At 43.9% G+C, this 13,888-nt stretch overlaps 1 protein-coding gene across 25 annotated transcripts in view; it reads left to right on the plus strand.

Moving 5' to 3' along the window:
- NFASC (neurofascin) overlaps nucleotides 1-13,888 on the plus strand; it is a 181,122-nt gene that overhangs the window by 45,335 nt on the left and 121,899 nt on the right. For all 25 annotated transcript variants that reach the window (XM_088674283.1, XM_088674299.1, XM_088674276.1 and 22 more), the window contains exon 2: nucleotides 11,483-11,546. The gene's annotated coding sequence lies outside the window, so the exon portion shown is untranslated. The remainder of the gene's footprint in view (nucleotides 1-11,482; nucleotides 11,547-13,888) is intronic.

Below are 13,888 nucleotides of genomic sequence, written 5' to 3' on the forward strand. Positions count from 1 at the left end.
GTCGAAGTTTGGGGGTGCCTGGCCTAGTACACAACTCATGTAGCTTCCGTGGCAAGATGTCTGCAGAAAATACAGTTGTCCCTCCTGGGGTAAGTATTTGTGACCCACCTGGGGGAGTTGATAGGAAGCCTACCAGTTAGAATATTAGAGACAAATGCTCCTGCTCATCTTTTGCATACCTTACCCCACCCTTCAGTTTTATTTCTAAAGGCTTGAGTGAGGGAGCTTTTCAAACTTTGGGTTTTCCACGAGCCTGCTGATACCTCCCTCTTTTGTGCAGTTTGTGTTACAGAAGTATCCACTCTTGGATAATGAGTTCACTGTTAGGATATAGGATTATTTATTGAGTGACTTGTTTTATTTCATATAGTGGTTGCCAGCCTTTTTAGGCCAGAGGACACATTTAGAATTTTGAGAAAGTGCTGTAGAAGCCAGTCACAAAATTGTTGCTGTGGGGAGCTGGGCGGCAAGTCACAAAAAGGCTGCCATAGCTGAAAGCACAGGAAAAGAGACAGGGCCTCACAATGGCATGGGCATCTCATCACCCACCACATCAGCCATCATCGTGCTCCCTCGCAAATAGAAGCTCTTTGTACCTCTTCTCTCTTCAAAAATGGATGGGAGGGTGGATGTCCAGTCCAATTACATGTGGGCATGTTTAAGGAAGTGTGTTTGATTAATACAGGAGAGGGTGAGCCAGTGTAAACTGGAACTGAACAGGAAGATCATGCATTACAGATTCTCAAGGAGATACATACTGAGACATTTTGTGAGTGCCATAGGAGGAACTGGTGGACATGCTGGTGCCTGCAGGCACCATGCTGGTGAGTCTTGATTATTGTTTCCAGCCAGCACCCCCATCGTCTTCCTTTTTGCTGCACAAGCCAGTTGTTCTTGCTGCCATCTTCACACTTATACGTGCCACAGAATTTCTCTGAAGCATTTGTCATACTTGATGATAATGATGGCAGATGTGCTGAGTGGACCCGGGAGCTGCATTGCCACCAAATGTTCTCTTCAGATTGCAAGGCAACATTTAAATGAGAGAATCTATGCATAGCAATGATTTTGATTCTTTTTTTACTCTTGTATGTTGAAATACTTGGCTCTTCCAAGAAAACCATTTCAGTTTTTGGCCTCTCCCTTTCTTCAGGTGCCTTGAAAAGCATATGAAACACTCAGGGTTGCTGGGCAAAACATGAGAGGGCCATCGTTGGTTGATCTGCTGGGCCTTCTCTGAATCATTTTTCACCATCAGAGAGAAGATGCAGAGATCAGTGGGCCTGAAATCCATCCAGTAAACTTATCCCTGTATTTATATGTTGTGGCAAGATATATTAGTTCAACACTACAGTCGTTTGATCCCACAGGAGAGAAAAGCCACTTGTGCCTACTTCGTTAAGCTAATGCCAATCGCTTGAGCCAATTAACAGTAATTAAACTGGTTGGGTGGGATTCAAAAACCTGATGGGGTGGGATGGGATGTGTTGAAAACCCTTTCTGTGTTACCAGGATGCAAATAAATAGTGAGAAAATATTCACTTCCCCAAAGTCAGAGACTTTGAAGAAAACAACCTGCCATTTGGCAGTGAGGAAGATTACTGGTAACTGTTTTATGATGCTAAGTAAGGAATGATATTAGGAGAAAATGGAATAGACAAGGGATGCTGGTATGCATTTCTTTTCCCAGAAGTCTGTGTATCGTGTAAATGACGTTGAAATTGAGCCTTGGTAAAGGAAACTCTGGGAGAGGAGTGGTATGCATAAACTGAAAGACCAGAGGGTTTTTTTTTGTTTGTTTGTTTAAAATAGACTTTATTAAATTCCAAATAAAAATACAATAATATAAACACCTTCACGTACACACTCAAAAAAGGAAAAACATAAAAGGAAAAAAATTAACTAAAAAGAATCAACAGTCAAGTATATACATTCAGATAATCATTCATATCCTTAATCAAAATAATCGAGACAATTTAAATGTCTTTCAAATACATATTCTTCAACTTCAACTTATCCCCCTACTCCTCCTCCTCCTCTCCTGTCCGACTTCCCCTCATCTCACTCCCAGGTTTATCAGAGACTATATTCCAGTACTGCTTCCCCTCAAGTCTATAAATCTATGTCCTATGATTCCTGAAAGTATTCATACTATACAAGAAAAAAATATATAAGACAATTCACCGTCATTCAAAATTGATAACATAGATTAAATCAAATCAAAACAGATCTATACGAGACCTTTAGAAATAGACCCAGGATTTTATTGTGGGGCACTGTGCTTTCATGTATTCTCCGAATTTTTCCCAATTATGCTGAAATTTCTTATTGGAATGCCCTCTGATTGAATTGGTCAAATTATCTAGGTCCAAATATCCAAATAATTTCTCTTGCCAGTCTGAAATTTTGGGTACTTCTTTACTCTTCCAATGTGCTGCAATTAGAGTTCTTGCCGCTGCCACAGCATACAAGAACAATGTCCCATCTTGTTTTATAACTGAGTTGTCCACTATCCCCAGTAGAAAAGACTCTGGGTTTTTCTTTATGAAAGACCAGAGTTTATGCTCTACTTTCTTAATGTTCAGAAGCATCTGAGTGAGTAGCTCTTTCTTACCACAACTTTGGATCAGGAGCCCACCTTTAAATCACAAATGTTAAAACACACACATGATTTTGAGAGAGATCTGCTAAGTCACCAACCTGAATCTTTGACAAGACTGTTTCACAATTTTTAAAGAATGAAGCACCACAAACATCCATGTATTAAGCATTCACGTAAACAAACAGTCTAGTGTGTGTATGTCCCCGCCCCATGAGCTCAGCGATTCATTCTGTTCAAGCTACTATTTTAATATATTTGAGGAGTGAGTGTAAACAGTGGCACTCTCAAGCAAGATGGGAGGGATGGAGATTGTGGAACAGCACATGTCTATATCAAAAGACAATTGTTTTAATGTCCCAAACAGTATATGCTTGAAGTTGGTTTCAACATCAGATGAGCATAGTAGGGATGGAAGAGAAATTGGTTTGGGCTCTATTTCAAACTGAACCAACCTAATTCACCAGTCCTGGATGCAGATCAGAATGCAGATAGATCACATATCTTTTCAAATTTTGCAAAGCAGCTTTGGTTCAAGAAGTGCTCACAAGAATGTGCATTTTATTTGTGTGGGGATGTATATTTTAGGGAAGTAGCTCTAAATGAAAAAGTGTTGTATCATCGTCATCAAACCTTTTATTGGCATCACATACAAACATCCATGACAAATCAATATAGAATTACCACCTCCCCAGTGGCACAAAACATTTGCCAAAAGAAAAGAGGCAAAGCAGTCTATCGTCACATCTCTAGGTCTCCAGGGAGATCAGACGTCTGCAATGTGTTTCGACGACAAAAAACAAAATCAAGATATTTAGCCACTAACTTGGTGAGCTTCTGATCATTCCCCAGTAATAGAAAATGTATGACCCCCATCTCTGGTTTCCATTTGGGGATGCAGAGTTGATCTAGGAATTGATGGCAGAGATCAGCATATCGTTTACATTTAAGAACCATACGTGTAAGAGTTTCCACCAGGTGGTCTTCACATGGGCAAATTCTTTTTCCTCCCACCATGCCCGAGAACCTTCCCCAAAGGAGGTTTGATGGATTTTAATTAAACTTGGCCAGCGAAAATGCCCTTCTTTCTTAAGGGTTAAGCAAAAATTCAAGATAATTGTGGTTAATTTCATGTGCCCAAGAAAGTTGAAAGTAAAGAGGGGAACATCTTTTCTCTGCTGTTTCTGTTAGTTCCTGGCGTTCAATATCCCACAACCTAGTTTTTATTATAGCCTTGGCAGATGGTAGGGACATCGATCGCAAAAGTTCCACTGACAGCCCGAGTTGCTGTACCTTTATATTAAACTGTTGTAGCCCTGGGGAAAGAAAGGGGTCTAACAAAACTTCACTGAGGAGAGGGTCTTTATCTGTTGTAAGGCAAATGTTTAACCAGCATAGAAGAAATCTCGCCCAGGCGATAGTCTCTACCTTGTGTTGACCTTCCTATAGACACAAGGCTGCATAAGGTACACAGCCCCGGGACAGCAAAAATCTTAAAAAGGAAAGCTGCCTGGACTCATTTACCAGCTGGGTAAACCCTAGCAGCCAGACTGGAATCCCATAGAGCAATTGAGCTATAATTTTGGCGTTGAAGACCTTAAGGGCAGAGGGGATGTGCAAATTACCTCTTGTTATGAAGAAACGCATTATGGCCTGCATAGACATCTTACTGGCATTCACCGCCGTTGCACGGTGCGAGGACCAAAGAAGCCTATGATGGAATGTAATTCCCAGATAGTTGAATTCGAATACCTGCTAGATTGGTTTTCCACCAAATACCCAGTTATAGCTCTTGCGTGAATTCCCCAAAACCATCATTTTGCTTTTATCAAAGTTCATGCCCAATTTCATTCTGGACAGATAGTCAATACAGGAATTTAACAATCGTTTTAAGCCAATTCTTGTCTGTGAAAGCAAAACCATATCATCTGCGTATAGGAGGATGGGGATGCTTGATGCATTGAGTTTGGGGCTATGGGCACCCATCTGTTTTAGTGAAGAAGTGAGGTCGTTAAGAAAAAGGTTAAAAAGAAAGGGAGCGAGTACACAACCTTGCTTTACTCCTCGGTTTATAATGACAGGATCTGTCATTTCATGCCCTGGTGTTGTTCTTATACGACAGTTGTTCTTTGTATAAAGCTTTTTGATCAAGTAAAGTAATCTAGGTTCTAGGCCCATTGTCTCCAATTTGGTCCATAACAGCCCCCTGCCAACAGTGTCAAAAGCAGCCTTGATATCTAGGAAGGCCACATAAATAAACTATTTGCCTGCTCTGGACCTATGATGCTATTCTCATCAAGCCAAGTACTGTAGTTAGTTTATTTAACAGATGTTTAGCGTACAATCTCCTGATGTTTGACAATAGACTTATTGGTAAATAGTTGGATGGCAGCTTTTTGTCACCCCTTTTAAAGATTGGGATAATTATATATTGCTGCCATGAGTTAGGCATAATTCCAGATCTATCTATCACAGTGAATAGTTCCGCTAGTATCGGAGCCCACCACTGACTTGGCTTTGATCAATTCAGATGGAGTAGCATCAGGGCCGGCAGCCTTTCCTGCTTTCATCTGGTCAATTAAACTTATAACTTCAGTAATGGAGACAGGGGGCCACTCATCCGCATAAGTAAAAACGGCATGATCCTAACTATCAGGTGGAATACAGTCATCGAAGAAAACCGCTTATGAGTCTGTGTTGGTTTTTGTATATTGAAGGAGGGGGAAAGTTTGGTTGGCTATGGGTTAAGCCAAAGTGGCCTTCACAATATGTTGAATCATGATGCTCCGTTTTCTTGTTTGATGTATTAGCATATTGCCTCTGGGAGTGAGGGGGCACGCCATCACAGTGATACCTCACAGTTTAGAAGGTGTTTGAACCAATAGGATGGACAAATGGGCCTGCTTACTAGAAGATCAGAGATTATTTTAGTGTTTCTGCCCCATGTGACATCTGAAGGCAGTCCTGAGAAGAAAAGCAGAGGGAACTGGAATGGGCATTAGGCTGCTAGGCAGCCTTGTGCTCTTAAAATAACCAGGTAGATGATACAGTTCTTTTAGCTTTCTCACCACTTCTGACTGTCTCCCTGAGTTTTCGCTTAATTGTTTCATTTCCCCCACACCCACGTTTGCGCTTTGCAATGTTATCTAAAGGTTGCACGTCAGATAGCTGAAGGATAGAATGTCAGATTCAGTGCTCCTTTAGTCTGTCACAGCTGTTTGAAGGGCCTGGGGTTTTTAAAGAAATGTCAAGGCATTTTTGCAGCACATGGAAACCAGATGTGCTTTGGGAAAATGGACATCGGGAAGAGGAGGGCAACTTAAACGTGTATTTAATCTTCCTGTTCAAAAGGATGCACAGTGCTGGGTGGCACTGAGACATGGCTATCATCTAGAGAACTTTAATAACCATATTGAACTTGGCTAGGATTCTATAGGACCTCTGGACTAGACTAAAATACTTTGCTTTTTCCTGAAATAAGTATGGCTTCCTGGAGTCAATGACCAGACATTTGTAACCATATTGCCATGCAATCATAGCAGTGACTTTACTCTTTTGCGAAAAGACTTCTTTGTTTTTAAGTATAGATTATTATTCATACAAACTATTTTGCGTTTCTCAACAATTGTTGGAAGAACAGTATCACTTGAAGTATGACAACTGTATTTTTCACTGTTAATGCTGTAAATTTACTAGATCTGCTGCTTGGGAAACTTCTGACACTGAAATCTGAGGAGAGACAGATTTCACAGAAATAGTTATACCTAAGGGGTCTTCACAAAGCTGGTCATGCAAGACTGAAAGTCTTTAATTTCAAACTCCCATATATTGGCAAGGCCTCATCTCTGCTTTGGAACTGAGATATAGCTAAACTTTGAAAGTCTAAATTGACATAAGAAACAGATGTTATTGCCCAAGACTCAAAAAATGAGTATGTTGTTTGTTTTGTTTTCTTCTTTCCCAGAATTTGTATATTTTCTTGGATAAGACATCATTTCTGACTCAGAATAATTTAGGTATGTTTAGGACAGGCTTCCTCAAACCTGGCCCTCCATATGTTTTTGGCCTACAACTCCCATGATCCCTAGCTAGCAGGACCAGTGGATGATGGGAATTGTAGTCTCAAAACATCTGGAGGGCCGAGTTTGAGGAAGCCTAGTTTAGGACAACCCACTATCTCACAGTAAAACTTGCTTCCTGTCACGGTCCGGTTGGCGGGCGGTTGAAGCCCTGGCTGAGGACGTCAGGACCAGAGGCAAGATGGTGGTGTAGAAGCAGGAACAGGTGCAGTGTTGAGGGTCCAGCAGCAGGCAGTCGCAGGGTCAAGGAGCAAGGCAGAGGCGAAGGTCTGGGAGTCAAGGAGCAAGGCGTCGGCAAGGCAGAGGTCCAAGGGTCGAGGATCAAGGCGTTGGCAAAGGCAAGGGTCCAAGGAGCAAGAGGCCAGATGCAACCAGGCAGGGATAGCGTTGCTGTGGCCAAGAGCTGAAGGGAAATGCTGAGCTTTTATCCCTCCCAGCTCCTCCCACCAGGTGCAGTGAGGTAGTGGCCTCACCTAAGTGACCACTCCTTGCCTCTCCAGCACAAGCTGAGGTCTTCACCTGAGTGGCCACTCCTTGCTTCTCCAGCACAAGCTGAGGCAGGCCCCAGTCCTGCAAAGCACTACAGGCCCCAGACTCCTGCCCATACTCCTGACAGTACTCCCCCCCATAGGGAAACGGGGTTCCACCCCCGGTCATGGCCCAGGCTTATCTGGGAACTTCCGATGGAAGGCCCGAACCTTGGCGGGCGCGTGCACGAAGTCAGCTGGTTCCCAAGATCGCTCCTCCGGTCCGTAGCCCATGCAGTCAATTAGTTATTGAAGCTTCCCACGGAGCCACCTCAAGTCCAGGAGCTGGGCAACCTCGAACTCCTCATGGACATCAACCTGGACCAGTGGTGGTGGTGGGGTAATGTGGCCCAGAAAATGGTCCGTGTGGCAAGGTTTCAGCAGGGATGCAAGGAACACGGGGTGGATCTTCAGGGAGAGGGGAAAGCTCTAGCTTGTAGGTGACCGGATTTATCTGCTGCGGGATGGGGAATGCTCCCTTAGTCGAGGGATGTCCGGTGCGGTGACATTCCAGGGACAGCCGAACCTTACCTCCAACCTGGAACGCAGGCCTCTGCTGCCGCCGTCGATCTGCTTGCGCCTTATAGTCCGCCTTGGCCCTCTCTAGGTGCCGTGTCAGATCAGCTTGTGTCTCCGGAATGTGGGAGCCATGATCATTGGCGGAAGGCACGAGGGACGCCGCTGGTGTGCAGGGGTGGTTGTGTAAGTCCATAGAAGGGGTTGACCACAGCCTGTGGGGGGTAGTGGCTGGAGGAGCCTCACGCTCCCCCCTGAATTTATCTGGCACTGAGACAGGGAGAGTCCATTGGGCTGGGGCCGCAGCAGGGGCTGCTCGAAGTGTTCACACCTCCCCCTGGAGCGTAGCTACCTGCATGCGGAGGTGCTGCAGCACAGTGGCGAGGTCCATAGGCTGGGTTCTGTCCATCTCGCACCCTGGCCGGGACATGGGTGGGCCACAGCGGTTGAAGCCCTGGCTGGGGACGTCAGGACCAGAGGCAAGGTGGAGGTGTAGAAGCAGGAGCAGGTGCAGGGCTGAGGGTCCAGTAGCAGGCAGTCGCCGGGTCAAGGAGCAAGGCAGAGGCGAAGGTCTGGGAGTCAAGGATCAAGGCGTCGGCAAGGCAAAGGTCGAAGGGTTGAGGATCAAGGCGTCAGCAAGGCAAGGGTCCAAGGAGCAAGAGGCCAGAGGCAACCAGGCAGGGATAGCGTTGCTGTGGCAAAGAGCTGAAGGGAAATGCTGAGCTTTTATCCCTCCCAGCTCCTGCCACCAGGTGCAGTGAGATATCAAGTGGCCTCACCTGAGTGACCACGCCTTGCTCCTCCAGCACAAGCTGAGGTCTTCACCTGAGTGGCCACTCCTTGCTTCTCCAGCACAAGCTGAGGCAGGCCCCAATCCTGCAAAGCACTACAGGCCCCAGAGCCTGACTCCTGCCCATACTCCTGACACTTCCAGTGCAGTCTGTGGGACTTGCATCCTGAAAACATATTGAGATTAGAGTTGGCGACCTTGTATTTTCTCACTTCCATCTTTAGCTGAGGGGTGTAAGCGTATTCTACCCTCGCTTGAGATAATGGAGTGTGCCTCTGAGGGTGAAGTCAAACCCCCAGAGAATCATAGCTCCTGCCATGGGTGCAGAGACCAGAGATTTGTAACTGCTGCCTCCTGTGTTGTTTTTGCTACATTGGCAGTACCAAAGTGATCTCTCCAGGGCACAGATCTGGAGGTCCTTGGATGCCCAGACCCTTCTCTCGGCCTCGCTGATGTGGTCCAAAGGAACAGAGCAATACATTTGACGTCAGCTTGACTGAAGGAGCTGTAAAAAGTGCCATCCAACTGTCTTAGGAACTCCAGTCTGAGTTTTTGTAGCGTTTACTCATTAGCCTTTTCTTCTCCTGAAGATGTGCAGCAAGGCAGCGGGTACATACATTTCCTTGGGATTTACTCCTGAAGCCTTTCTCATGAATAAGAACAGCTGCAAGGCAGTGGTTTAGGATCAAAGTTTTCCTTCTAGATGGGAATACCTTCCCAGGTTGATGAACCCCATTTGCCCCTCACTTCCCTTGACAGCATATGCAGTAACCACGTTCTTGACCATTGGACCAACTATTGGTCTCATCTGCTCAATCTGCTGGAGCCTACCTTCACATGCAGAGACACCCCTAACTCACTGAGGGTCTGAGACCCATCGGCTCCCTTTACCTGGTTTAGCCAGCCAGTTGAACCTGTTCCTAGGATGTGGCTGCTGTTGCCTGCTGACAACTTCTTGGATGCCACAGGTGAGAGCTGAGTGCAGGGTGGGGATCAAAGGAGCACAATATATCCCACACCAGAGGTACTACCCTTCCCCTAACACTCCACATGGGTATTTTATGTGCATTTCAGTTTTGTGTATTGGTAGAACATGGAAATCAGTTTTGAAAAGAATGGCTTAAGTGTTTAACAATGTTTAACCGTATGTGTCCAGACCTTTACTTCTTCCGTTGTTTTTTTAAAGAAAACTGTGCTATATACTGAGCTAAAATATGTGAATTTTGTCAGCTTTTATTGGATAGCAAAAAAAGAGTGATCTGAGATCCTGCCTGTAGTTAATTATTCAGACACAGAATGAGAAAATATGAGGACTCCAAAGAATTCAATCCTTTAATGATTTTAGAAACAAAATGTTGCTGTGTATATATGTGAAACCAAATCTACCTAAAGGAGACATTTGCATTGTGTAGTCACAGGTTAAATGCTTTGCTGCTGTATGGAATTGCTTCCCTCACAGATGTCAAATGAAGTGACTAGCATGTATAAATTAATAATTATTAAAGTTGACAGCTAATAGTTCACACAGGCAGTGACAATGAATCCCCTCATAGAAGTGGAAATGAGAATTTGCATTACTTGGGACTATTTTATATTATTATTATTATTATTATTATTATTATTATTATTATTATTATTATTATTCTCTCTAGAGCTGCAGAGTGAGAAAAAAGTTCACACTCAGACCGGAAGGGTCTTAGGCAGGAGGCTTCTTGCTATACTGTAGATACAGGGTGGCCCCTATAAGTTGGTCCCTTCTTACCTTTGTTTTATTAAATAGCCATAATATAACTGATCCTCACAATAAAGCTATGCGGGTTCATTACTACTGGGCATTTTGCATGATTTAGATAACGGGTTGCCAACACTTTTAGGCCCCTAGGCACATCTGCATTTTTGAGTGAGTACTGTCATTGCTACCCCTTTCATCACTTATCTCTTCCCCCCACCCCAACCCTGAGCACATACATGCACACTTCCCTTTTCGAAGGGATCTGTGTAAAAGTCAAATCTAGTAGAAGTAACAGGTAGGTAGCCGTGTTGGTCTGAGTCGAAGCAAAGCTTTCGTGTGCATGCATCTGAAGAAGTGTGCATGCACACGAAAGCTCATACCAAAATATAAACTTAGTTGGTCTTTAAGGTGCTACTGAAGGAATTTTTTTATTTTGCTAGTAGAAGTAATTTGACCATTGAAGCACATACAGCTGAAAGACAAAGTAGGAAAGGGTGTCATTCTTCCAACTTCCTCTTTCTGTTCTATGCACTCTTTCAAGGGAGAACAAAGTAACCATCCACCACCTCATGACCAAAAGGGAAATGAGAAATGAGGGAGCTCAGAGGTTTTGTGACCACCAAGAAAAGACCTTAAGGGCCAACCATCTCTTCTTGGGCAAGGTTCTTGAGCAGGTGGTTGAGGACCAAACCCAGGTGCTTTTTGGAGGAAACTGATTTTCTGGATGCTTTTCCATTTGGGTTTAGGCCCAGTTTTTGCAAAGAAACTGCTTTGGTTGCCCTGTATTCTGTCAGGAGAAAGACAGGAGAAATTTGTCTTTTGTTAATTTTCCTTGACTTCTCAACGGCTTTTGATACCGTTGACCATGGTATCATTCTGGAGTGGTTGTCCGAGTCAGGTGGCACTGCTTTGCGGTGGTCCCAGTCCTACTTGGATGGTCATTTCTAGTGGTGATGCTCGGGGACTGCTCTTCAGCACTTTGGAGCCTTCAATGTGGGGTTCCTCAGAATTTGATTTTATCCTGCATGCATGCTGTTTAACGTATACATGAAATCACTGAGTGGGATTAGCCAGGGATTTGGAATACGTTGCAGGCAATACTTCTTCTTTACATCTGCAGGCATGGCAGTGATTGTGGTGGATTGTTGTCTTGTTTCAGTAATGGACAGAATGAGAGTTTGTTTGTTATCCGTTTACAAGCTGGGTATTCAGTTTTGTTATTTCTTTCTTGTTCTATAGACTGTTCAGTATTAACCCGGGACTAAGAAAAGAGTATTCAAACACCCGGAACCACAGTATTAAGGTAAGACATTCTACTTTATTAAGATAATTCTGAGAATTCCCCCTCTCTACGAGGCCTGTGGTGTGTTAGAAACATTAGACAAGCCATCTCCAGAGAGCATAGCCAATAATAAGGGATGGTGGGAGTTGTAATCCAACAATATCTAAAAGCTACCAGGTTGGAGAAGGTGGCATTGGACCTAGAGGACACCTCCTGCTTTTTAAAGTTTAACCTCTGCATCATAACTTTTGTTTGTTCATCCCTGATGCCAACTTATGTTAGCTCACATGTTTGGAAGAGCCAGCGCTGTCTGTGTAACATTTAAAGGTGTCAAATTAATCTAATGCCTGTTTCACAGGTCACAACTTTGTTGAATTTATTCTCAGAACTGCTATAAGCCAGAGAAATGCAAACAGCTTTATTTCTCTGTGAGGGGAATGGATCAGAGCAGAAAATTAAACCTTGATCTCTCTAATCTTACTAGCTTTGTAAATCATATATGCATCCTCACATCAGAAGACTTGGAAAATACCCTGTTTCTCATATTTTAAGACATACCCATAAAATAAGCCATAGCAGGATTTTTAAGCATTCAAGGAATATAAGCCATACCCCGAAAATAAGACATAGTGATAGGCGCAGCAGCAATGCCGGCCGCGGCAGGAAGAGGAGGGAAAAAATAAGACATCCCTTGAAAATAAGCCATAGTGTGTTTTTTTGAGGAAAAAATAAATATAAGACGTGTCTTATAATATGAGAAACACGGTAGTGGATACTATCCTCATGATGATTGCATGATAATCAGCAATGAGAAAAGTTCAGAATATTCAGTAACTGAATGGGAATATGTGGGACATGACAGAGGTATATAAAATTGTGGGTGATGTGGAGCAGGTGGGCAAGGAAACGTTTTTTCCTCTCTCTCTCTCTCAGCATATTAGAAGCATCAGTGAGTCCTTCATTGATGCTGAATGTGGGAGATTCAAGAGCAGTCAAATGGAAGCACTTCTTCACACAGTGCATGAACTATGGAATTTGATACTGCAAGATGCAGTGATGGCTGCCAACTTACAGCTATAATGGCTACTAGTCACGATAACTGTGCACTACCTGCAATGTCAAATGCACCATGCTACTGACTGCCAGTTGCTGGAAATACATCCTAGTAGGAGAGGAGGTGTTGTACTACTAGTGGTCATCTGTTTGGACACTATGAGAACAGAATACTGGACTAGATCAGCCTTTGGACTGATGAAGCATGGCTTTTCTTGTGTTCTTATTCAACACTCTTCCCAATTCTGAAAGTTCCTTCCAACGTTGGAGTAGACTTGGCAGAAGGAGATGTTTCATGCTTTGAATTTCAAGGGCAGTAAGCATGAGGTGGCTCAGCAGAATATTTCCCCCTCCCTCCCGCACGTTGATTACAAATTGTGGGTTTTGCTTCTGGGTTTAATAAATGAGGACAGTTCATGTCCTTAAATATCCTTATCCTTCATCAATCTCTTCTTGACATGCTGCACGATCCATGCAGCCAGCTTTCTAATCTTTCTGATTTCTAATTGGATGCAGAGAAAGGTTAGGGGGCTTTGTGCGATTCTGTCCTCTGCCGCCTCTGAGCATCCTTGGCTGGAGGGATTTGTTGCAGACAGCCACATGAGCCACAGCCTCTGAGAGGCTGAATTAGTTCACAGCTATTCAACCTTGGTTTTGCTCTTCCCCTCCTCCTCCTCCTGCTGCTGCTGCTGCTGCAACCACCAAGACACAAATTGAAATGTAACCCATGCTCTGGTCACCATTATTTAGCATCACAAACAATGAGCAGAAAGGAGAAGACTGGCCCAGTTACTTTGGTGGATTCAGCCAAATGGATACTTCAGTGCGTTCCATCTGCATCCTTTCAGGACAGTGCTTTGTTTGCATATGTTAACCTTAGCCACGGTTCCATGTGCTCAGCATCTTTAAGCAGATGAGCCAGGCAGGATAGCCAAGCAGTACAGAAAGCAGGATTCGAGAGGAAGCACTATATTAGCAATTCAGAAATCATTATTCAAGCTGTTTGTGAGTTAGAATTTAAATAGAAGACGGCCGTGGAGAAGGCCGTCAGATTGCTTATAGCACAAGGCTCTGGTTTAATGGGAGTGGGGGTGTCAAAGGGAGAATTTCTACACTTGCAACTTCTTCCAGCACTGAGTGCCCTATGATGTGAGAAGCTACATCTGCCGAAACTTTCATTTCTAAAGAACTGTAAAAGGCATAGAAATTGTCCCATATGCAATGTGTCAGACATGTGCAGACCCTTGGGTGAAATCCCTTAGGATACCATATCCTTTACCATATCTACACAACCAGGTGCCATAGAAAAG

This window comes from Zootoca vivipara, chromosome 7 (assembly GCF_965207765.1).
Source record: "Zootoca vivipara chromosome 7, rZooViv2.hap1.1, whole genome shotgun sequence".
NCBI classification, from domain to species: Eukaryota; Metazoa; Chordata; class Lepidosauria; order Squamata; family Lacertidae; genus Zootoca; species Zootoca vivipara.